The sequence below is a fragment of the Pan paniscus genome, chromosome 3 (assembly GCF_029289425.2).
Source record: "Pan paniscus chromosome 3, NHGRI_mPanPan1-v2.0_pri, whole genome shotgun sequence".
In the NCBI taxonomy this organism is placed as follows: domain Eukaryota; kingdom Metazoa; phylum Chordata; class Mammalia; order Primates; family Hominidae; genus Pan; species Pan paniscus.
The window spans coordinates 42,425,224-42,449,412 of record NC_073252.2 but is presented as its reverse complement, the minus strand read 5'-3'; the positions used below and the strand labels follow the sequence as shown (position 1 = coordinate 42,449,412).

The 24,189-nt window shown below is 42.2% G+C and overlaps 1 long non-coding RNA gene across 2 annotated transcripts in view; it reads right to left on the bottom strand.

Moving 5' to 3' along the window:
* Positions 1 to 302: 302 nt before the first annotated feature.
* The window catches only part of LOC129397588 (uncharacterized), a 49,650-nt gene continuing 25,763 nt past the window's right edge, over positions 303 to 24,189 (bottom strand). For both annotated transcript variants that reach the window (XR_008625133.2, XR_008625132.2), the window contains 2 exons: positions 15,457 to 15,755; positions 303 to 6,869 (listed from right to left, as the gene is read on the bottom strand). This is a non-coding gene — a long non-coding RNA (uncharacterized LOC129397588). The remainder of the gene's footprint in view (positions 6,870 to 15,456; positions 15,756 to 24,189) is intronic.

Here is a 24,189-nt window from a genome sequence, read left to right as displayed (position 1 = left end):
TCTCCAAGTCCCCACCTGACGCAGGAGCCCAGCTGGCTTTGCCTAGTGGATCCCGTGTGGGTGCCTCGGGCAGAGCTGCACGCCAGTCCCGTGCTGCATGCCTGCACTCCTCAGCCCTTGGGTGGTTGATGGGACCAGGCTTGGTGGAGCAGGGGGCGGTGCCCGTCGGGGAGGCTTGGGCCTCGCGAGAGCCCATGGGTTGGGGGAAGGAAGGTCGGGGGGAAGGTTGGGAGGGGAAGGTGGGGAGTGGAAGGTGGTGGGGGGAAGATGGGGAGGAGGGGTGGGGGGCTCGGTCATGGAGGGCTGCAGGTCACAAGCCCTGCCCCACGTGGAGGTGGCTGAGGCCCAGTAAGAATTCAAGCGCAGCACGGATGGGCCAGCAGTGCTGGGGTACCCAGCGCACCCTCCGCAGCTGCTGGCCCGGTGCTAAGCCCCTCACTGCCTGGGGCTGGCAGTGCTGGCCGGCTGCTCCCAGTGTGGGGCCCACTGAGCCCACACCCACCCGGAACTCGCACTGGCCTGCAAGCGCCGTGCACAGCCCCGGTTCCCACCTGCACCTCTTCCTCCACACCTCCTCGCAAGCAGAGGGAGCCAGCTCCAGCCTTGTCCAGCCCAGAGAGGGGCTCCCACAGTGCAGTGGGGAGGCTGAAGGGCTCCTCAAATGCCACCAAAGTGGGAGCCCAGGCAGGGGAGGTGCAGAGAGCAAGCGAGGGCTCTGAGGACTGCCAGCATGCTGTCACCTCTCACCGTCTCTACTAAAAAATACAAAAAATTAGCCAGGCATGGTGGCGGGTGCCTGTAGTCCCAGCTACTTGGGAGGCTGAGGCAGGAGAATGGTGTGAACCCGGGAGGCGGAACTTGCAATGAGCCAAGATCACGCCACTGCACTCCAGCCTGGGTGACAGAGCAAGACTCCACCTCAAAAAAAAAAAAAAAAAAAAATAGAACAAGCTTATCCAACCCACAGCCCATGGGCTGCCTGCAGCCCAGGACAGCTTTAAATGTGGCCCAACACAAAATTCGTAAACTTTCTTTAAATATTATGAGTTTTTTTTTTTTAAGCTCATCACCTATCATTAGTGTTAGTGTATTTTATGTGTGGCCCAAGACAATTCTTCTTTTTTCAATGTGGCCCAGGGAAGCCAGAAGATTGGATAACCCTGCATTAGAATAAACCAAGAAAATTTAAGATATACTGATACCTGGCACCTACTCCAGACCAATAGAACCAGAATATCTGGAATATGACCTATGAATTACAAAAAGATTTGTTTTTCAAAAATACCCCAGTCATTTCAATGTACTCCCAGGGCTGACAGCCACTGCTCTATAGCTCTGGTTCTTAAACTTTAGTATTTATAAAACTTATCTGAGGAGTCAATTTAATATCACTAAGGATTACCCAAAAAACTGTTAAAATGCAGGTAAGTAGAAGGACCTAGGGATCTGTATTTTAAACAAAAGTTCCCAGAGTGATTCTGAGCAGATGGACTAGGGACCACACTTGGAGAAAAGGGTCTCTATAGCACGCTGTTTAAGGAAAGACACAAACACCACCCACATGTCTCACCCAGAAACCATGAGGCCCACCATCTTATCTAGGAAGTCCTAACAATATATCTGGCCTTGGAGACAATCAGGGCTTCCTACATTGTGCAATTGTGGAGAACACCACCCACATGTCTCACCCAGAAACCATGAGGCCCACCATCTTATCTAGGAAGTCCTAACAATATATCTGGCCTTGGAGACAATCAGGGCTTCCTACATTGTGCAATTGTGGAGGTGGCAGGAAATCTCCATTAGCCCCAAATGCCCAACAGTAAGAATTCCCAAATCCCCAACATTAGAAATACATACTTTTAGATCTTCAAAAGTCTAAAAAAATGTAAATATGCCTTGGAGTTAACTTTTTTTTTTTTTTTTTAGACAGACTCTCGCCCAGGCTGGAATGCAATGGTGCCATCTCGGCTCACTGCAACCTCTGCCTCCTGGGTTCAAGTGATTTTTCGTGCCTCAGCCTCCCAGGTAGCTGGCATTACAGGCAGACGCCACCATGCCTGGCTAATTTTTGTATTTTTGGTAGAGATGGGGTTTCACCGTGTTGCCCAGGCTGGTCTTGAACTCCCGACCTAAGATGATCCACCCGCCTCGGCCTCCCAAAGTACTGAGATTATAGCCATCGCACCCAGCTGCCTTGGAGTTAACATTCTAATCGCTATTATCTATTATTAACAAACGCCTTAATGAGGTGCCTGTCCTGTCGGGAATGGGAACAAGTGTAATGATGCAGTTAAGAAAGGGGGAAGGGGCTGGATGGGAGGGACCAGGCACTAGAAATGACTGAAAGAGGACTTTGAGGGCACCACAGGCAAACTTCATTGCTTCACCGTCTCTTAAGGCTAACTCTGCCGAAAGGTGTTTTTGTTAATTACCTCACAATGCAGGGTGGGCTCCTCTATGGCTTACTTTCTCTCCCACGATTTTCCTCCTTCCCTGTGAAAATCAAAAGTTGCCTTGATCATGGCTAAGATACATGGATTTCATTTTCATATACCTGAATCAAGGTTTTTAAGTGAAACATTATATGTAATTTAGGACCCATGTCTTTTACTGAAGGGCAATTTGCGACATGTATCAGAATTTTTTATTTATTTATTTTATTTATTTTTTTCATTTTTTGAGACCAAGTCTCGCTGTGTTGCCCAGGCTGGAGTGCAGTGGTGCAATCTCGGCTCACTGCAAACTCCGCCTCTCAGGTTCAGGCGATTCTCGTGCCACAGCCTTCTGAGTAGCTGAGTAGCTGGGATTACAGGTGCCCACCACCACACCAGGCTAATTTTTGTATTTTTAGTAGAGGCGGGGTTTCACCATGTTGGCCAGGCTGGTCTTGAACTCCTGACTTCAAGTGATTCGCCCGCCTTGGCCTCCCGAAGTGCTGGGATTACAGACGTGATCCACCACACCCAGCCTATCAGAAAATTTTTAAAACCAAATTATTTTGTTCTAACAAATCTACTTCCAGGAATTAAGGCTAAAGGAATTGTAGCAGACATGATTTTTAACAACTAATAAACTTTATTTTTTAGAGCAGTTTTAGGTTCACAGCAAAGTTGAACATAAAGTCCAGAGAGGTCCCGTATACCACTTGTTCCCCACCCTGATCCCTTCCCCCACTACTGACCTCCTATGTCAGAGGCCTTCCAACCAGAGCGACTCCATCTTGAATGGAGGCTGGATAAAATGAGGCTGAGACTTACTCAGCTACATTCCCAGGAGGTTAGGCATAATCTTAGTCACAAGATGTTTACAGTTAAGGGAATAGATTAATTATGTTTACTGAACAGACACAGGACTTAATAGACCTAGGAAACATCCTGATGTTCCGATATCTTAAGGACAAAAGCATTCTTCTTTTGAGACTGTTTCACTTTAAAGATAAATAATATAGATTCTTGCAAAAGTCAGTATTTACACAAAGATTAAGAATCCTTTGTCACGAGCCCTAGTAAAGCACACCTCCCCCATGATTTTTTTTCTTTTTCTTAAGAACAAAAACATTCTTCATTTGAGACTAAATTTCACTTTAAAGATAATAATACAGATTCTTGCAAAAGTCAGTAGTTACACAAAGATTAAGAATCTTTTCTCACAATCCCTAGTAGTAGAGCACACCTCCCCCATGACTTTTTTCCTTTGTTATGTATAAACATTGTACCTAAAGGGCAGTTTCTTCCTCTTGCTTTTGGGAACATCCTGTTTTTCCTGTGGAGTAGTCATTCTTTTGTTTCTTTACTTCTCTAATAAACTTGCTTTCACTTTACTCTGTAGACTTGTGCCAAATTCTTTCTTGTGCACGAGGAAAGATCCAAGAACTTTCTTTTGTGGTCTGGATCTAGACCCCTTTCCCGGAACACCTGCACCACGTTGGTACATTTGTTACAATGAACCTACATAGACCCCCTTTCCCAGAACACCTGCACCACGTTGGTACATTTGTTACAATCAATGAACCTACACTGACACATCATTATCATCTAAAGTCCATAGTTTGTTTACATGAGGGTTCACAGTGCTGTACATTGTATGGGTTTTTACAAATGTATGACATGTATCCATTATTGTATAATTATACAAAATAGTTTCATTGCCCTAACAATTCTCTATGCCCTAAAAATTCATCCCCCTCTCTGCTCACTGATCGTTTTCCTGTCTCCATATTTTGCCTTTTCCAGAGTGTCACACAGTTGGACTCATAACACATGTAGCCTTTTCAGATTGGATTCTTTCACTTAGTAATATGCATTTAAGGTTCCCCTGTGTCTTTTCAGGGCTTGATAGCTCATTTCATTTTGTACTGAATAATATTCCACTTTCTGGATGTATCACAGTTTGTTTATTCATTCTCCTATTGAAGGACATCTTGGTTGCTTCCAAGTTTGGACAATTATGAATAAACTTGCTATAAGCATCCATGTGCATGTTTTTTGTGGACATAGTTTTCAATTCATTTGGATAAATATCAAGGAGCATGAATGCTGGATTGTATGGTAAGACTACATTGCCATACAATTGTACATGATAAATTTTTTGTTTAGTTTTGTGAGAAACTGCCAAACTGTTTTCTAAAATGTCTATTCCATTTTGCATTCTCACCAGCAATGAATGAGAGTTACTATTGCTTCACATCCTCAGCAGCATTTGGTGTTGTCAATGTTTTAGATTTTGTCCATTCTAATAGTTGTGTAGTACTCTATTATTTTTTCATTATTATTATGTTTTGAGACGCAGTCTTGCTCTGTTGCCCAGGCTGGGGTGCAGTGGAGCGATCTTGGGTCACTGCAAGTTCTGCCTCCTCGGTTCATGCCATTCTCCTGTCTCGGCCTCCCAAGTAGCTGGGACTACAGGTATCCGCCACCACGCCCAGCTAACACGGTGAGACGGGGTTTCACCGTGTTAGCCAGGATGATCTTGATCTTCTGACCTCGTGATCTGCCTGCCTCAGCCTCCCAAAGTGCTGGGATTACAGGCGTGAGCCACCACGCCCGGCCCGCTACAAGACTTCTTGAAACCTCCCCCTCAATTAAGCTTGGTGGTGGGTGGAGAATACACTCCCGTCCTAATCCCACAGAGAAGAGTGGAAATCTTGTCATCACCAACACCATACTCTCCAGATTGAGGAATCTGGCGACTCTTCTCACCTCCCCAAAACCTGGACTGTGCCACACACCCAGAGATCCATCCAAAACCAAAGACTGCAGCTTTAATTCCAAATGCCAGAGATGTACATTTTCAGCCTTGCTAAGGGAACGCCTTCATCTTTGAACCTTTATTGTGTTTTGTACAGGGCATTCTCTGAACTAGTTTGTTGTGGTTATAAAACAGCTAGCAAAGCAGCTTACATTTGTATTTATTTTCTGTTACATACTTCTGCCCCACATTGTTACCTCTCAAAATCCATCCCTTTAAAAAAATAAATCTGGGCCGGGTGTGGTGGCTCACGTCTGTAATCCCAGCACTTTGGGAGGCCGAGGCAAGTGGGTTACTTGAGGTCAGGAGTTTGAGACCAACCTGGCCAACATGGTGAAATCCCGTCTCTACTGAAAATACAAAAATTACCCGGCTGTTGTGGCAGATGCCTGTAGTCCCAGCTACTCGGGAGGCTGAGGCAGGCAAATCACTTGAACCTGGGAGGCGGAAGTTGCAGTGAGCCAAGATCGCACCACTGCACTCCAGCCTGGGCAACAGAGCCAGATTCCATCTCAAAAAAAATAAATAAAATAAAATAAATCTGTTGCAGATGTCAAACACACACACAAAAAGACCCTGAGAGCACAACAGTGGTAGGTGCTGCTTCACGCTGCCAACCTTGTAAGGGACCATCAGGGTTACTATGCTCACCTGTGGCACTGATACCCACTGAGCCCACTGAGGGCATTTTCTACACAAAAGGGAGGGGTAAAGAGGGAGACACACATTTCCCCATCATTCTATGAGTATATAAGATGAAGCAATTGAGGCTAGGAACTTGCCCCATTTTCAAACACTAGCCTATTTCTGAAACTTTCCTTTTAGCACAACCCGGCTTCCTGTGAGGGTGAACCCACCGACCCAGGGAGAGCCTGGAAAAGCCCAGGATGATGTGACTTAATCATAGAAGAGTTTTTATATAATTGGCTCATGTTGCTATTAAACTTCAGTGTTGATGTTAAACATGTTATGTCTGCATATCTTATCTCCCTAAATTATAATTTCTATGAAATCAGAAATGTATTGATCCCTTTTTCCTCCTGTGGTAGTTAGAGCAGTGTCTTATGATCTTATAGTGAAAGCTTCACATTATTTGTTGCATAAGGAAATGAGTTGGGCGCTGTGGCTCATGTTTGTAATCCCAGCACTTTGGGAGGCTGAGGCAGACAGATCACCTGAGGTCAGGAGTTTGAGGCCAGCCTGGCCAACATGGTGAAGCCTCATTTCTATTAAAAATACAAAAATTAGCCAGGTGTGGTGGTGGGCACCTGTAGTCCCAGCTACTCGGGAGGTTGAGGCAGGAGAATTCCTTGAACCCAAGAGGCGGAGGTTGCAGTGAGCTGAGACTGCGCCACTGCACTCCAGCCTGGGCAACAAGAGTGAAACACCATCTCAAAAAAAAAAAAAAGAAAAAAAGGAATGACTAGAAAACAAAATATTGCATCCAAATACCTTGACTCCTGTGATGTGATCATAATGCTAGCACAATTAGAATAGAAAATATTCAGTAAGCTTTTGTAGAATTAAATAAATTGAGTAGAGTCTTACGTATGCAGCAGGTTTATGTCAACAGTAAGCATCTTGGATGACACAGATATGGAGTCCACTGAAAAACAGAACTGAAAAACAGAACATGGAGATTAAGACATAGGAAAAAACCAGGTAAAGTTTTAACAGAAATGAAATCGAATATTTTTTTGTAAGTCTTCTCTAGACCAGCCTGTTTCTTTCCAACATTTTCAATGGCAACAATTAGTTTTATAGTAGGAAATGAAGTTATAATTCTTCATAACAAGTATGTGTTCAAGTCTGACTGCAACTCAGTCATTTCAAATTGTTATTTGTGAAGGATGATCATAAAATAATGAACCTGGTATTTATGTATGTCTTATAGAATCAGTTTTGTTGTTTTATAGCTGCACATCATATTTTCTTTTCTTTTTTTTTTCTCGGCTCACTGCAACCTCTGCCTCCTGGGTTCAAGCAATTCTCCTGCCTCAGCCTCCCAAGTAACTGGGACTACAGGCGCACACTGCCACGCCTGGCTAATTTTGTGTGTTTTAGTAGAGATAGGGTTTGACCATGTTGCCCAGGCTGGTCTCGAACTCCTGAGCTCAGGCAATCCGCCCGCCTCTGCCTCCCAAAGTGCTGGGATTACAGGTGGGAGCCACCGCTCCCAGCCCTGCACATCATGTTTTCAAAAGGTTTTTTGTTTCTGTTTTTTTTTTTTAACTTGAAGCAATGGCAAGGGATCGATATTTAATCAGTTTGTGCAGAGTATGATGATGGATTTGAGATCACTAGGGTCTGGACTCGTTTGATGCCAAAAAAAGTCAATAAATCTCATTTATTCATTCAACAAACAGCTATTGTATGTTTACTGGGCACTAGGCACTGAAATATAAAGATAAAAGACATAGGTCTTTTCTTTAAGATGCTTCAGCTGTTGGGAATTCAGATGATGAGTAGACAGCCAGTTTCAATGCAGTGGGGTAAGTGTCATGGTAGAGGTGATATCTTGGGAGCACACATGGTGGGACCTAGCCCAGACTTTGGGGGTGTCAGGAGAGGCTTCCTTGAAGAGGTGATAGATGAGGAGCATTTTGAAAGATGAATGATTGGTTAGATGAAGGGGGAGAAGGTATGCTTTAGGCAGAAGAGGGTGACATACACACAGCATATACATATATCAACACATCATGTTCTATACAGTAAATAGATTCATTCAATTTTTATTTGTCAGTGGTACTTCAAATAAAGCTGGAAAAAATATAATTTATAGTGATTTATTTTCTCATTCTAAATATTCAGTTTCATGCCTAATTCTATTTTATTTTACTTATTTATTTTTTTAGGGACTGGGTAACCTTATGTCACCTAGGCTGGAGTGCAATGGCACAATCATAGCTCCCTGCGGCCTCAAACTTTTAGGCTCAGGCAATCCTCCCATCTCAGCCTCTCGAGTGGGTAGGACTAGAGGCATGTGCCACCATGCCTGGCTAATTTTTTTACTTTTATTTTTGTAGAGAACAGGGTCTTGCTATGTTGCTCAGGCTGGCCACAGACTCCTGGACTCAAGCAATCCTCCTGCTTCAGACTCCCAAAGTGCTGGGATTACAGGCATGAGCCATTGGGCCCGGCCTCATGCCTAATTTCATGTGGATGATTTTGTATTCCTTTTTCAAAGGGGGCTTCCAATTTTATAAGCTTCAGGTTCCACAAAACTGGATCTGCCCCTACTACCTAGTTATTGTGATGCCAGTTTGTCATATCCAATTTGCTTGATCATGTCTACAAATACTTAATAAGTACTTATTATGTGCCAAGCACTGCGTGAAGTGCTTAGAAATTTTTATTTGCTTTTCAGGGTTAGTTCTTTTCAGACTATCAGAACATTTTCTGGGTGCATCTGAGAAATAATGCCAACATCTAGAGTTCAGTACATTAGAAATATAGGTTCGTGTGGTGGCTCACGCTTTTAATTCCAGCTCTTTGGGAGGCCAAGGTCAGTGCATCACTTGAGCTCAGGAGTTCAAGACCAGCCTGGGCAACATGGCAAAACCCCGTCTCTGCAAAATAAATAAATAAATAAATAAATAAATAAATAAATAAATAAAGCCAAATGTGGTGGTGTGCGCCTGTAGTCCCAGCTACTTGGGAGGCTGAGGTGGGAGGATCTCTTGAGCCCGAAGGCTATAATGAGCCATATTCACGCCACTACACTCCAACCTGGGTGACAAAGTGAGACCCTGTCTCAAAACAAAACAAAACAAAAAACCCACTAACAACAAAAAAAACCAGAACTATATTTTTAAAAATTGTGAATTCCTTGGAAACACTTTTAACTATAAGAAGGTATCAAGTGGAACTATAGAGCTTCCTTGTGTTTTCCTCAAAGTTGGAATTTCTCTAGGTTGTATATGTTAAATCCGCCTTTTTGCAAATCAATTTTAATTTGGTTGACCATGTATAAGGAACTAAATTTTCTTTTTCTTTCTTTTTTTTTGAGATGAAGTCCCACTCTGTTGCCAGGCTGGAATGCAGTGGCGTGATCTCGGCTCCCTGCAACCTCCATCTCCCGGTTCAAGTGATTCGCCTGCCTCAGCCTCCCGAGTAGCTAGGACTACAGGGGCCTGCCACCACGCCCAGCTAATGTTTGTATTTTTAGTAGAGACGGGGTTTCACCATGTTGGCCAGGATAGTCTCTATCTCTTGACCTTGTGATCCGCCCGCCTTCGCCTCCCAAAGTGCTGGGATTACTGGTGTGAGCCACCGCGCCCAGCCGAACCTAAATTTTCTTGAAAAACTAGGTGAACAAACTTCTGGGAGTGTGCAAAGGTTAAATATTACATTTTTAAAAAGAAGCACACTTGGCGGGGCGCGGTGGCTCACGCCTGTAATCCCAGCACTTTGGGAGGCCGAGGCGGGCGGATCACGAGGTCAGGAAATTGAGACCATCCTGGCTAACACGGTGAAACCCCGTCTCTACTAAAAAAATACAAAAAAATTAGCCAGGCGTGGTGGCGGGTGCCTGTAATTCCAGCTACTCGGGAGGCTGAGGCAGGAGAATGGCGTGAACCCAGGAGGCGGAGCTTGCAGTGAGCCGAGATCGCGCCACTGCACTCCAGCCTGGGCGAGAGAGCGAGACTCCGTCTTAAAAAAAAAAAAAAAGCACACTCAGTCAATTAGATACCACTTTCATGCAAAAGAAATTTAAAGTTTGACTATATTTACATGACACATGATGGTATTTAATAGTGGCAATATTATTAGACATCTCTTCTTCATAAAATTTATGGGTGTTTTTTACGTATAGTCATTCCAACTGTCACAAAATAATATTTTTTCTCTCTGGGCCTTTGCTGGACCTCAGCTCTGCGATTTGTCTTGTTTGCTAGTATATTCTTCATACCTCGACAGTGCCTGGCACATAGCATACACTCAACAAATATTTGTGGATGAATGAACCATTTCATAACTTTCTATTCAGGAAATAAGAGTGTTTTCCACCTCCCAGCCAGAAACCTTTGGTTGTTCCAAAACACTAACTACCAGATCTGTTAGACTGTTTGTTTCTTTTCTTCGTGCCTAATGTCAGCTTTACAAGCATTATCCCAACACAGGGTGCCTAGATAATGTATGTGCATTACGATGTTTTTTTACTCTCTGTCGATGTTCAATTCGCAAATGATAGCCTTACAGTTTTGTAAACATCCAGCCAATTTGTCCCTACAAATCTGTGAATTTCAGCAAGCCTCATAATGCAGCATGATAAGTTCTGATTGTGAAATTTCAGCCACACAAATAATGATGGAAGCGATCAATTGCTTTAACAATGCCTAATAGCTCTCTCCTGGTGCTCAGTAGTTTCTGGCTGAAGTACTTAGAGTTTGACTATAGTAAGCGATTATTACCTTATCAACAATCATCTTATGTCTGCAATGCATTTCTTCTGGACAGAAAAAGCCCCCATTAATCCTCAAATCACCCACACCTCATTTTTCTTTCATTTACATCCACTGTGACTGTCTTTGCTTCACTCTTTCTGACTTAGAGTGCTCTTTCTGATCCAGAACACTCATATGGTGACCGTATTTCTAGAGCCCAAATTTGACTTCATGTTCTGACAAGTTATACTTTTAATTTGTGAATTTATTTTTAGAAAGCCTCAAAAATTACAAAATCAAATTTTATGAGTTATACATTTGACCATCACCTTTTATTGACAAGAATATAGGTACATGAGAATAAGTACAAAATTCTGCCAAAAATTACAGAGGGGTTGATGCAATTTTTGTCTTGTCATTTTCATCATTCTTGTTGAAGCAGATGGCAGGGTGTTCCACTTTTGTGCTCATTTGTAGAATTCAATTTATAAATTGAGAATTTGTTCTTTATTTTTTCCAAGCATGTCTTGGAAAGTTTGAGTAATTCATTTGGATTATTGAGTGAGATTTTGTATCAATTTCTTTAGTAATCCCCAAAAGTTGTTAGTAAAAACGATCCGATAAATCAGTCATACCAGGTGGTATGAAATATTGGAATAGTAACATATTTTTTCATGAAAATCTTTATAGAGGATTTTGTTTTCTTCTGCTTTGACTTGGTAAGCAAATATTTAAATAATAAGATAAGAATTTTGTTTTTAAAAGTCTCCATAACAACAGAAAATAAAATATCCTAGAAATGATTCCAGGCCTTCTTCAGATCATCCTTTTCACAGCCTTTTAACAAATCTTTGTTTGTTGGCTTGTTTGTTTCAAATAAAGCAAAACTGTTAAAGACTTTTCAATATATGCCTCTACAGGTAGGTAATTCAATTCCCATCCCCTTTATTAGTTTCACTAAATCTACATCACAATGAATATTTAACATTATTAGCAATTGTGTTCTTAAAAATTATTTTATTTTTAGAGTGAAACCATTCACATTTTTATCTTTCTCCTCAATTCTGATTAAAATGCAAAGATTCACATAGAGAAATATTCTGTCCCTCCATTTTGGAAAAAGTGTCATGGAAAATTGCAATGGCATTGTTTTGATTTAATGTCATTGAAAAATGTCTTGACAATGGAACTTTTTCAGCTGATAAAAACTAAGCATGTGATGGTCGAAACATTATTAGTATTCTTCTGAGAACAGGCATCTGTATCAGAAATCTTATGTTTGAATAGGACCAAATTTGTCTTTGATAACATCGCAGGATTATTTCAGTGTCTTCACTCATATTATAGAAATGTAACAAATTTTGAATAATTTTACAATAACAACTTCTACATCAATTGAAAAAATCTGATGAATTATTAATACAATTGTGCAAATCTGTACCATGCAACTGATCCCTACCAAGATTCTGATATTGCCATTATTGGAAAAGACTCTCAAAGCTAGCATTAGAAATACTGGATGAAAAAAAAAAAGAAATATTGGATGACACACTGACAAGATAATCTGCAAGCCTGCTGAGGCTTAGACGAGTGGAAAGATGGTCATTTAATTGGGCACGTTAGTCACCTGGAGGGATGTCACCTTCAAGAATTTTTAATTTCCGTGTTTTCATTAAAAATATCTTATTATTTGTACATCATAAACTATGTCAGCATATTCAGAAAATATTTTTATTAGTAGTATATACTTGAGAGGTAGCAGAGGATAGTGGTTGAGAACACAGAATCTGGAATGAAATAGGTGGGGTTCAAATCCCAGTTCAGTCAGTTATTAGTCAGGAGATATTGGCCAACTGTGCTCAGCGTCTCAGTTTTCTTATCAAGGATGATATATAATAATACTGTCTTTAAAAGGCTATTATAAGGTTTGAACAAATTAATATTTGTATAGTGCCTGTCAGATAGACAAGCACCATTTTTTTTTTTTTTGAGACAGAGTTTCGCTCTTGTTGCCCAGGCTGGAGTGCAATGGCACAATCTTGGCTCACTGCAGCCTCTGCCTCCTGGGTTCAAGTGATTCTCCTGCCTCAGTCTCCCGAGTAGCTAGGATTACGGCGACCGCCACCACACATGGCTAATTTTTGTATTTTTAGTAGAGATGGGGTTTCTCCATGTTGGCCAGGTTGGTCTCGAACTCCTGGCCCCAGGTGATCCACGTGCCTCAGCCTCCCAAAGTACTGGGATTACAGGCGTGAGCCACTGCGCCCAGCCCAGACTTTCTTAAACAGAAGCCTTAGGAAGAAATACATGCCGCGAGCATCATTTTAACATTGTTCAAATACATTTGTGGCTAGACAAATATATTATGATTCTAATATCTAATGTTACACACAATAGTATTAAGGATTTTTTGTGCTCCTGGAACAAGGATGTTTTTCACTGTTGTTAATCTTTTTATTTGTGCTGTCGAAAATTTTGATTTAAATAATATGAAAATTAGCCTGGATGTACAATACAAATATCTGAAATTATGATTGTACCTTGTGATATGAAAAGCAATGGTTGCTCTTAATGGTTGTTCCTAAATTCTGTTTCTGCAGAATTACATTTCCAGTAAAACTAAAGAACATTCTCATCTTTGATTGACTATTTGAAGTTGCACAGCCCCATAGAGGATTCGTTTGTAGGCTTGAAGAAAATAAGCACTGGAACAAATAAATGCAAAGAAGCTGCAGCTTGCATCAATAAGCACAAAGATGACAACTTCAGAAAGCATCTGGGGGCTTTCCAGCTGGGGTACGTTTGGTGAGAACAGCTTCCTAGATGTCCCCATGTCCTCATACAGGAGATGCCTTTAGGTCAGTGACCTTGGTCTCCTGTCTATTCGAGGTTAAATCCTGCCAGGTCACAGGAAGCAACTTGCAAGAGAAGCTATCCTTAAACTTCAGTATTGCTCCCACGTTGCAGAGCCATGTCATCTGGATCTAACATCTGGTTATGGGACCTACTTCTTACCAGGCAATCTGGGCTATCTTCTTCCATTTTTCAGGTTATATCAGGGGATGGCAAACTACAGCCCACAATTAAAATACAGCCTAGTGCATGGTTTGTTGTTTTTTTTCCCCAAGCCAGCAAATTAAGAATGGTTATAAGATTTTTAAATAATTGGAAAATAATCAAAACAAGAAAATAGTTTTGTGACAGGTGAAAAATTATCTGCTATTCACATTTCAGTATCCATTTGTTGTTTTATTTGAACACCGATGTGGCAGACAGAATTCTAAGGTAGCCCCAATATTCCCATGGCCTGGTATAGACACTCTGTATAATCTCTTCTCTACTCAAGTGTGGGTGGGACTGAGAATATGATGGGGTGTCACTCCCGTGATTATGTTACTTTTTATAGCAAAGGTGACAAGATTTTGCAGATAGAATTAAAGTTCATAACCAGTTGATTTTGAGTAACCAAAGAAAAATAATTCTGAGTGGGCCTGACCTAATCAGGTGAGCCCATAAAAGATGGGCGGCTGGGCCCTATCTGAGCCTCCTGCTGAGGTGTGCTCTCCTGAGGGTTTTAAAGAAGCAAGGTATCACAAGTTAACCAGCTGCAAGGAAATAAATTCTGCAGTAAGCCCTGGAGTTTGGAAGAGGATCACAAACATCAGATGAGACTGCAGCCCTTACTGACACCTTGACTACAGACTTGAGATACCCTGAGTAGAGGACTCAGCTAAACTGACTTCCGGCCATGGAAACTGTGAGATAAGTGGATGTTGTTTTAAGCCACTAAGTTTGTGGTAACTTACTATACAGCAATAAAATCAATACAACAGCCATGCTCATTTGTTTAAGTATTGTCTACGGATACTGTGGGACTACAGTGGTGGAGCTGACTAGTTGTGAAACATACTCAACATAGCCCACAAAATGCAAAATATTTACCAAAAAAATTGTAAACACCTAGGTTATATAATTATGATGTAGAATCACACATACTCAACCGTCCTGCATCTGTATAATAAGAATGAGCCTGTGGTTACACACAATTGGACAAAGGCTGAAGAAATAAGATTTCTTGGGATAAGCAAAGCTTTTCTTACTGATGTAGGTACACAAACTTGCCTGCAGATTGTGATGGCTCCTCAAGGAGACATACTCCATTAAATAGTCTCATGAAGAGGCTCCTTTTCTAGTACCTGTATTCATTTTGCAACAAATCAGATTTTAAGTAATTTTGTACTTCTTTTATTTATTTATTTATTTTTTTTTTGAGATGGAGTCTCACTCTGTCATCCAAGCTGGAGTGCATTGGAGTGATCTCAGCTCACTGCAACCTCCGCCTCCTGGGCTCAAGTGATTCTCATGCCTTAGCCTCCCAAGTAGCTGGGACTACAGGCACGTGCCACCACACCTGGCTAATTTTTTTTTTTTTTTTTTTTTTGAGACGGAGTCTCACTCTGTCGCCCAGGCTGGAGTGCAGTGGTGCAATCTCAGCTCACTGCAAGATCCACCTCCCGGGTTCATGCCATTCTACTGCCTCAGCCTCCCGAGTAGCTGGGACTACAGGCTCCCGCCACCATGCCCGGCTAATTTTTTTGTATTTTTTAGTAGAGACAGGGTTTCACCGTGTTAGCCAGGATGGTCTCGATATCCTGACCTCGTGATCTGCCCGCCTCGGCCTCCCAAAGTGTTGGGATTACAGGCGTGAGCCACCATGCCTAGCTGTAATTTTGCACTTCAAACACCTTTAAAATACAAACAAAATATGCTTGATGACACGAGAAACACTCACTATTGTTATAACCTTACATTTAATCACCTTTGCTTGGCAGCAACAGTTCCATGGGCTTTTCCGTAGATGCTGTTTGGTGAGTTCATCTAGGGGTGCAGAGCACGCACACACAGCCATGGACCGACACAGTTGCAGCAGCGTGGCATAGTGTTCCAGGTCACTACACTGTTCCTTCATCCTGTGACCTCCCTTACACATGATGGTCTGATTGATGCATTTGCTCCAAAAATATTGTGAAATGTCTACTTTCTGCCAGCTGGGATTCAGTAGTAAACAGGATAGATGTGGCCCCGACAAGCTTACAATCTAGTAGGAAGACATACATTCTGTAAGAAATTAGAAGTAAAGGTAGTGAGTAAGTACAGTGCTAAAGGACCATACATCCAGGGGCCTAACTTAATGGGTGCCCTGGATGGTCTTCTCTAAGGAAGTGCTGTCTAAGCTGTGACCTAAGCATCTACAAAAACCCTAAGCAGACCTGTTTCTAACCCAGTGAAAACCTTGGAGGCTTGGTTATTCATTAGAACCATCTGGGAGAGCTTGTTTAAAATCCTGACATCCAGGCAGTAAGGCAGATCAATTAAAGTAGAATCTTAGGGCTGAGAGCAGGCAACAGTATATACATTTTTAAGCTTCCTAGGTGATTCTAGTGAGCACCCCAAAACCATTATTTCCTCTTTCCCTCCTTTGATGATGAAGGAGTGTTCCCCTGTCGAGCTAGAGCAAATCCTTCCAAAGTGTTCTCAATATTCCATCCCCTCCTGTCTTCTCAGGAAATCTAGTGAGGATCTCTTGTCTTCTCTTTCTTCAACTTCTCCTTCCTATTAGCACTTAATCATTTTCCAGTCTCATTTACATTTTTAAAAAGTTCCGGGGGGAGGGGGGAGGGATAGCATTAGGAGATATACCTAATGTTAAATAACGAGTTAATGGGTGCAGCACACCAACATGGCACATGTATACATATGTAACTAACCTGCACATTGTGCACATGCACCCTAAAACTTAAAGAATTAAAAAAAAAAAAGTTCCTCTGATCACACCCCACCCACTTCAGGTACCTCCCTCTCTCCTCTTCTTTACAGCCAAACATCCTTGAAGAATGGTCCACACAGGTGGTCTATTCCCACCCACTCTTCAACAAACAGGACCTGGTGTCCAGCTCCTGCTAAGGTTATGGGTAACTTCCTTGTCATTAAAGACAATGCATCCAGCTGGGCATGGTGGCTCACGCCTGTAATCCCAGCAGTTTGGGAGGCCAAGGCGGAGGGACTACGAGGTCAGGAGTTCGATACCAGCCTGGACAACATGCTGAAACCCCATCTGTACTAAAAATACGAAAATTAGCTGGGCGTGGTGGCATGCACCTGTAATCCCAGCTACTCAGGAGGCTGAGGCAGGAGAATTGCTTGAACCCGGGAGGCGGAGGTTGCAGTGAGCTGAGATCGCACCACTGCACTCCAGCCTGGGCGACAGAGCAAGAGTCTGTCTCAGGGGGAAAAAAAGGCAATGCATCCTTTTCAGTCCTCATCTTACAAGACCTCTCAGCAGCATTTGCCGTAAATGGGCAGCCCATCCTAATTCTTGAAACAGACTCACCCCTTGGTATTTCCCAGGCCTCAGTCTGCTCCTTTTCCTTTTCTCACCCCGCTCTCTTCTTTCCATAGATGATTGCCTCTCCCTGAGTGGCAGCTAGAACCATCCATGTAATGCCAAATTTTCTAGACAAGTGTTTATCAAATTATGGTCTCTACAGAGTCTGGAAATTCAGATTCCAGAGCCTCACTCCAGACCTACTGAATTAGAATCTCTGAGTTGGACTGAGGAAACTGAATCTTTTACAGTGTCCTGGAGATGAGTCTTATGCACCAACATATTTGAGATGTGCCATTGCAGACCCATCTATCCAACTGCCTAAGGGATAGTTCTACCTGGATATTTCACAGATACTGTAAATGCACCATTTATGTGATGGACATTCTTAGTGCTCACTAACATCCAGCTGTCTTCCTTCCTGGACACAGAGAATAACACCACAAGCCCTCTTGCAGTTATGCAAAGTCACGTGACTAGCCCTGCACAATGGACTGTGAATAAGAGAGATATACGTCCCTTCCATGCAAAGGCTGTGAATGCCAAGGATCTCACAGCTCCTGGCAATCTGGAAGCCCTGGTGAGGGTAACAGAACCACAAGATGAAAGTGAGTGGATTTATTTCACTGCTTGGAAGGCTGCTGCAAACGCGTTAACAGACATCGTGTGCACAAGAAGTAAGAACTAAACCTTTGTGGGGTTAAGTCCCTGAGATTTTGGGATGAATGTATTACGGTACCAGGATGTAGCTCATCCAAAATAGAAATTCATCCTCTCTCTGGCTCACTCCAACCTACTCCTCTTTCTGGTGTTCTCTCTCTACTCAATTGATGAGCCAGAAGCTTGATGTTAGCAGTGAGTGGAGGTTCTCATGGATTCTTCATGTTTTCTTAGAAAGAAGCAGTTATCCACTCCACACTCCAGGAAGGAGAAATGTGGGAGCATTCTTCTCCCTTTCTTTCCATTGTCACTACCCTCTCTCCCTCTCTTTAGGGAAGAATGAGTTTCTTATCTTATTAGTGAGATTCATTGAACTACCTTTACTGTCACTTGTCTTACATGTCCTGACATGGTACTTTAATCCTCAGCTAGTTCTTGGCATCTGAGCTCAACTAACATAGAATTAAGAGGGAAGGAAATAAGAGGTTAATAACATCCCTAAATCCACACTATAAAAGAGATGACAGCTATATTGTTTTCTACTGTATTCCTAGCACATGGCATACGGAAAACATAAGTATATGTTGTTGACTTGCTGAAATACTGGAATTTCCATGATAGTTCAACTGTTACAGAGAAAAGAGTACAGAATATTTGGAAGCAAGACTATCATCTAAACCTGTATTAGAGGGGGATCATTCTGTCTTTACCGCCCAGACTTCTCTATGCCCATCAAATACTTAAGTTTTCAAGGACGAGAGAAGTAGAATATGGCCCACAATATTCCTTCCTCTTCCCCATCTCCTTTTATTTTATACGGTTGGGGTGGTAAAGGGCACAGTCTGCTCATGCCTGTGCCTTATGTCAGTCTAAATGTTCATATTTCCATGTTTGTGAAGTTTTCTGAATCTTATTACATGGTGCATTATTCTATTCTAGAATCCCTCTGTTCTTACCCTTTACAATTTTAAATTAAACTAAAAGCTGACAATGTGGCATTTCTCTCCTAAAATGTGGAATTTTTTAAATTCCCTTCATTCTGTTTTTGTAAGGTCTTGTAACAATAGTTACATATTTGCTGATTTCAATTATTTATTCAAATTATTTCACAAGAGCCTGTAAGATGCCAGGCATAGGGCTAGGTGGAGGGGATAAAATGGTGAATAAAACAAATCCATTGCCTGCCCTGAAGGAATTTACAGTCTAGTAAGGGCAGGAGACAGGCTAATTAATTGATTCCACGAATGAAAGCAAAATTGCAAGTAGAGACAAGAGCTTTGGAAAAAAAAATATGATTGTATGACAGCATTTTAACAAAGTCATTTGACAAGGGACTGGAAACCACTAGGAAATTCTTCCTGAGGCAGACAGAAAGGAGAAAGGAGATATGAATGGGGCATCTCCAAGGACTGATGAAGGAGAATGGAGCTGAAGGAAGCTTAGTGCCTGAAGGCCAGAGAGGCAGGAGAGTGGTTCAAGGAAGGCTCGGGGGCACTGGGGCGGGGATACCACCAGACATGTATTTTGGAAGGAATTCCTGGACATCAGAATGAAGAATAGATGGCAGGGAGCTGTGGCTAGTGAATGTGGGGAGGCCAAGTGAGGAGGCTAATACATTTCTCCAGGCAAAGGTGATGAAAAACTGGTCTAAGGTGTGGCAGTGGAGAAAAAGAGAATCAATCAATTTTTAAAAATTGGAAGGTAAAATAATAGTTAACCCTCCTATAACACTCTCCATGTGCCTCTGCTAGGGCAGCCACCAGCCAAATGTGGCTACTAGGCATATGCAATGAGACTTGTGCAAATTGAGGCATGTTTTGAGTGTGAAATGCACACCAGATTCCAAAAACTCGGCACAAAACAAGAACAAGAATCTAAAATACCTCATTAATTTTTTTTTTTTTTTTTAAGATGGAGTCTTGGTCTGTTGCCCGGGCTGGAGTGCAGTGGCAGGAGCTCTGCACACTGCAACCTCCACCACCAGGGTTCAAGCGATTCTCCTGCCTCAGCCTCCCAAGTAGCTGGGATTACAGGCACCCACCAACACACCTGGTTAATTTTTGTATTTTTAGTAGAGATGGGGTTTCACCATGTTGTCCAGGCTAGTCTCGGACTCCTGGCCTCAAGTGATCTGCCTGCCTTAGCCTCCCAAAGTGCTGGGATTACAGGGGTGAGACACTGTGCCTGGCTTCATTAATAACTTTATATTAATTATGCATCATCGATATGATAGTATTTCATATATACAGGCATACCTCAGAGATATTGCAGATTTGGTTCCAGACCACCACAATAAAGGGAATATTGCAATAAAGCAAGTCACATAAATTTTTTGGTTTCCCACTGCATATAAACATTGTTTATACTATACTAGTCTAGTGTAAAGCAGTGGCAGTCTATACCTTGCCACTGCTTTATCAACTATCGCCTATTAAGTGTGCAATAGCATTATGTTTTAAAAAAACAATGTACATACTTTAATGTAAAAAATACTTTAGGCTGGGAACAGTGGCTCACGCCTGTAATCCCAACACTTTAGGAGGCCAAGGCAGGCGGATTACTTAAGTTCAGGAGTTCGAGATCAGCCCGACCAACATGGTGAAACCCTGTCTCCGCTAAAAACACAAAAATTAGCCAGGCGTGGTGGCAGGTGCCTGTAATCCCAGCTACTTGGGAGGCTGAGGCAGGAGACTTGCTTGAACCCAGGGGAGTGGATGTTGCAGTGAGCCAAGATCACGCCACTGCACTTCAGCCTGGACAACAGAGTGAAACTCTGTCTCAAAAAAAAAAAAAAATGTACATACCTTAATGTAAAAAATACTTTATTGCTAAAAAAATGCTAACAATCATCTGAGTCTTCACCAAGTCAAATTTTTTGCTGGTAGAGGACCTTCTCTTGATGTTGATGGCTGCTGACTCATCAGGGTGGTGATTGCTGAAGGTTGAGGTGGCTTTGGCAATTTCTTGAATTAAGACAACAATGGGGCCGGGCATGGTGGCTCATGCCTGTAATCCCAGCACCTTGAGAGGCTGAGGGGGGCAGATCACGAGGTCAGGAGTTCCAGACCAGCGTGGCCAACGTGGTGAAACCCTGTCTCTACTAAAAATACAAAAAATAGCTGGGTGTGGAGGCAGGCACCTATAATCCCAGCTACTCAGGAGGCTGGGGCAGGAGAATCATTGAACCCAAGAGGTGGAGGTTGCAGTGAGCCAAGAGAATGCCATTGCACTCCAGCCTGGGCTACAGGGCAAGACTCCGTCTCAGAAAAAAAAAAAAAAAAAAGACAAAAATGAATTTGTTGCATCAACTGACTCTGCTTTCACACAAGATTTCTCTGTAGCATGTGATGCTGTTTGATAGCATTTTACTCACAGTGGAACTTCTTCCAAATTTGTAGTCATTTTTCTCAAACCCTGCCACGACTTTATCAACTAAGTTTATGAAATATCCTAAATCCTTCATTGTCATTTCAACAATGTTCACAGCATCTTCATCAGGAGTAGATTTCATCTCAAGAAACCACTTCCTTTGCTCATCTATAAGAAGCAACTCCTAATCTGTTCAAGTTTGATCATGAGATTACAGCAATTCAGTCTCATCTTCGGGCTCCACTTCTAATTCTAGTTCTCTTGCTATTTCCACCACATCTGCAGTTACTTCCTCCACTAAAGTCTTGAACCCCTCAAAGTCATCCTTGAGGCCTGGAATTAACTTCTTCCAAACTTCTCTTAATGTTGATATTTTGACTTCCTCCCATGATTCACAAGTGTTCTTAATGGCATCAAGAATGGTAAACCATTTCCAGAAGGTTTTCAATTTACTATGTCCAGAGCTATCAGAGGAATCATGATCTGTGGTAGCTACGGCCTTACGAAATGTATTTCTTTTTTTTTTTTTTTTTTTTTGAGATGGAGTCTTGCTCTGTCACCCAGGCTGGAGTACAGTGTCGCGATCTCGGCTCACTGCAACCTCTGCCTCCTGGGTTCAAGCAATTCTTCTGCCTCAGCCTCCTGAGTAGCTAGAACTACAGGTGCGTGCCACCACGCCTGGCTACTTTTTGTATTTTTAGTAGAGATGGGGTTTCACCATGTTGGCCAGGCTGTTCTCAAACTCCTGACCTTGTGATCTGCCTGCCTTGGCCTCCCAAGGTGCTGGGATTACAGGCATGAGCCACCGTGCCCAGCCACGAAGTGTATTTCTTAAATAATAAGGCTTGAAAATCAAAACGACTTCTTGATCCGTGGGCTGAAGAATGGATGTTATATTTGCAGGCGTGAAAACAACATTAATCTCCCTGTACATCTTCATCAGAACTTTTGGGTGACTAAGTACATTGTCAATGACAAGTAGTATTTTGAAAGCGAACTTTTCTTCTGAGTGGTAGGTCTCAACAGTGGGCTTAAATTCAGTAAACAATGCCATAAATAGATGTTTTGTCATCTAAGCTATTTGTTCCGTTTATACAGCACAGGCAAAGTAGATTTAGCATTATTCCTAAGGGCCATAGGATTTTTGCAATAGCAACTGAGCATTGGCTTCAACGTAAAGTCACCAGCTGCGTTAGCCCCTAACAAGAGAGTCAGCATGTCCTTTGAAACTTTGAAAACACTCATTGACTTCTCCACTCTAGCTGTGAAAGTCCTAGATGGCATTTTTTTCCAATAGAAGGCTGATTTGTGTGCATTGGAAATCTGTTGTTTAGTGTAGCCACCTTCATCACTGATTTTTTTTTTTTTTTTTTTTTTTTTTTTTTTTTTTTGGTGACAAAGTCTCACTCTGTTGCCCAGGCTGGAGTGGAATGGTGCAATCTCAGCTCACTGCAACCTCTGCCTCCTGGGTTCAAGCGATTCTTGTGCCTCAGCCTCCTAAATAGCTAAGATTACAGGCGCCCGCCACCACGCCCAGCTAATTTTTGTATTTTTAGTAGAGACGGGGTTTCACCATATTGGAGTCTGGTCTCCTGACCTCAGGTGATCTGCCTGCCTCAGCCTCCAAAAGTGCTGGGATTACAGGCATGAGCCACCACACCCGGCCCATCATTGATCTTAGCTAGATCTTCTGGATAACTTGCTGCTGCTTCTACATCAGCACTTGCTGCTTCCCTTGCACTTTTATGGTATAGAGACAGCTTCTTTTCTAAAACCTTATGAACCAACCTCCAAACTTTTCTTCTGCAGCTTCCTCACCTCTCTTAGCCTTCATAGAATTGAAGAGTTAGGATTTTGTTCTGGATTAGGCTTTGTCTTAAGGGAATGTTGTGACTAGTTTGATCTTCTATCCAGACCACTCAAACTTTCTCTGTATCAGCAATAAGCGTGTTTGACTTTGTTATCATTCATGTATTCACTGGAGTAGTACTTTCAATTTCTTCAAGAACTTTTTCTTTGCATTAACATCTTGACTGACTGGCACAGGGGCCTCACTTTTGGCCTATCCTGGCTTTTGACATGCCTTCCTCACTAAGCCTAATTATTTCTAGATTTTGATTTAAAGTAAGAGACATGCAACTCTTCCTTTCACTTAAACACTCAGAGGCCATTATAGGGTTATTAATTAGACTAATTTCAATTTTGTTGTATCTCAGGGAATAGAGAGACTCAAGGTAAAGGATAGAGAGATGGAGGAATGGCCAGTTGGTGGAGCAGTCACAACACACATAACATTGATCAATTAGGTTTCCCATCTTATGAGAGTACGGTTCGTGGTGCTCTCAAACAATTATAATAGTGGCCGGGTGTGGTGGCTTACGCCTGTAATCCCAGCACTTTGGGAGGCTGACGTGGGTGAATCACTTGAGGTCAGGAGTTCGAGACCAGCCTGGCCAACATGGTGAAACCCCGTCTCTACTAAAAATACAAAAATTAGCAGGGTGTGGTGTGTCACATGCCTGTAATCCCAGCTACTTGAGAGGCTGAGGCAGGAGACTCACTTGAACCCGGGAGATGCAGGTTGCAGTGAGCTGAGATTGCAGCACTGCACTCCAGCCTGGGCGACAGAGTAAGACAATGTCTCAAAAAAAAAAAAAAAACAATAGTAACATCAAAGATCACTGATCACAAATCACCATAACAGATATAATAATAGTGAAAAGGTTAGAAATATTATGAGAATTACCAAAATGTTACGCAGAGTTGCTGAGTAAGTATGTGCTGTTAGAAAAATGGTGCCAATAGAGTTGTGTGATGCAGGGTTGCCATAAACCTTCAGTTTGCAACAAAACACAGTATCTGTGAAGCACAATAAAATGAGGTAGGCCTATATTGGATTAAGTAAAACCTATTATAATTCATTTCACCTGTTTCTTTTTCCTTCTTTTTTTTTTAATGTAACTACTTTAGAAAATTTTAAATTACATCTACACCTCACACACTACTTTTATTTGACAGTGTGTCTCTAGACATACCAATTCTCTTAATTCTGCCAACAACCCTTTAGGCTAAATATTAACACTACTTACTGGAAACTGAGGTGGTGGAACCCTAGCTATAAATGGCCACCCAGCTAGT